Raw genomic sequence first — 1,907 nt, 5'->3', positions numbered from 1 at the left:
ACAGAGATCCCTAGCCCCTTACACCATGTAAAGACACAGGGAGAAGCACCGGCTATGAACAAGAGAGTGGGCCATCATCAGACCACAACTATGCTGGCACCTTGATCTTGATCTTCCCAGCCTCCAGAACTGTGAGAAATAAATTTCTGTTGATAAACTACCCAGTCTGTGGTATTTTGTTGAAGCAGCCTGAATGGACTTAGTGTTCAATTTCACTCTCTTGTGTGTGGATATTCAGTTTTTCCAGCATCATTTATTGAAGAAACTCTTCTTTACCCATTGAATGATATTGGCACCCTTATAGGAAATCAGTTGATCATAGATGTATGGGTTTGTTTCTGGGCCCTCAATTATATTATTCCACGTATCATTGTGTTTAACTTTATGCAAGTACCACACTTTTGATTACTGTAGTTTTTTAGTAAGTTTTAAAATCAGGGATTCTGAGTCCTCCAAATTTGTTTTTTTTTTCAAGATGTTTTTGGTTATTTGGGGCTCCTTGCAATTCCATATGAATTTTTGTCGTGATATTGTATCCTGCAACCTTGCTGAATTTATTTATTAGCTCTAATCATTTCTTTAAAAATTCTTTAGCATTTCCATATGTAAAATCATGTTGTCTATAAACCAGGGATATTTTTATTTCTTCCCTTTCAATTTGGATGCCTTTTATTCTTTCCTTGCCTAATTGCTCTAACTATTGGGTTGTCAGAAAAGTCATGATGTATTTTGTCTATGTTTTTCAAAGGTATTTTATTTATATAAAACACAAAGATCAACCAATGATATATTGCCCATTTTGTTTGATAACCTTTTGCCATCTTTAAGTGATCTTCATAATTCCTCATTCATAGAAGGACTTGTCTTTATCGGTGGAAAACTGAACAAGGTGCTGATTTACAGCCTCATTTGAATTGAACATTATACCACACAAGGCGTTTTGAAGAGAGCGAGACAAGTGGAAGTCTGACAGTGCAAGTTCAGGTGAGTATGGTGGGTGTGGCAACACATCCCATCCTAGCTCCAAGAATTTTTGATGGGTGATCAAACTTGTGTGTGGTCTCGCGTTGTTGCGATGAAACACAACTCATTTACAATTAACAAGCTCTGGACGTTTCTGGATGATGGATTCGTTCAAACTGTCCAATTGCTGACAGTACACATTTGAATTGATTATTTGGTTCCTTGGTAGAAACTTGAAAAACAGGACACCTTTAAAATCCCACCATGCTGAGAACATAACCTTCCTCTGATGAATGTCTGCTTTCGATGTCATTTGAGGTGAATCATCACGTCGGGACCAAGACTGTTTGTGCACCACATTGTTAAACAATCCACTTCTCATCACCAGTTATCAGTCGCTTCAAAAAAGGGTCGTTTTCCTCATATTTAATGAGCATATTGCAGATGTTTATGCACACCATCAAATGAACTTCTTTGAGTTCATGCGGAATTCAAATATCGAGGTTGCTTATGTATCCCAGCTTCTTCAGGTGGTCGTGAACACTTGAATGATGGATATTCAATATTTCTGCAATCTCTTGTGTAGTGTAATGTGAGTTTGACTTGATTAATGCCTTTATTTTGTCCTCATCAACCTCAGTGGGCCTCCCTGACCGAGGAGCGTCGTTGAGATCAAAATCACCAGCATGGAATTTCGTGAACCATCATCGGCACTGACGTTCCTATAGAACATTGTCACCATAAACTTTATGCAACTTTTCACAAGCTTGATGCGTGTTCTTCTCTTTATGGAGGTAAAACAGTAAAATATGGCAAAAATGCAGTTTGGTCTTCCATCTTCAACTTGTTGTAAAATCTCCAAAATTCAACCAAATCAATTTTTTTTTTAGAATGAAGCTAGAACTGTCAGCTGTCAAATGACATAGCAATAACATAGATGCGAA

This window comes from Hipposideros armiger, unplaced genomic scaffold (genome assembly GCF_001890085.2).
Source record: "Hipposideros armiger isolate ML-2016 unplaced genomic scaffold, ASM189008v1 scaffold_231, whole genome shotgun sequence".
NCBI classification, from domain to species: domain Eukaryota; kingdom Metazoa; phylum Chordata; class Mammalia; order Chiroptera; family Hipposideridae; genus Hipposideros; species Hipposideros armiger.
Note: the sequence above shows the minus strand (reverse complement) of the source record.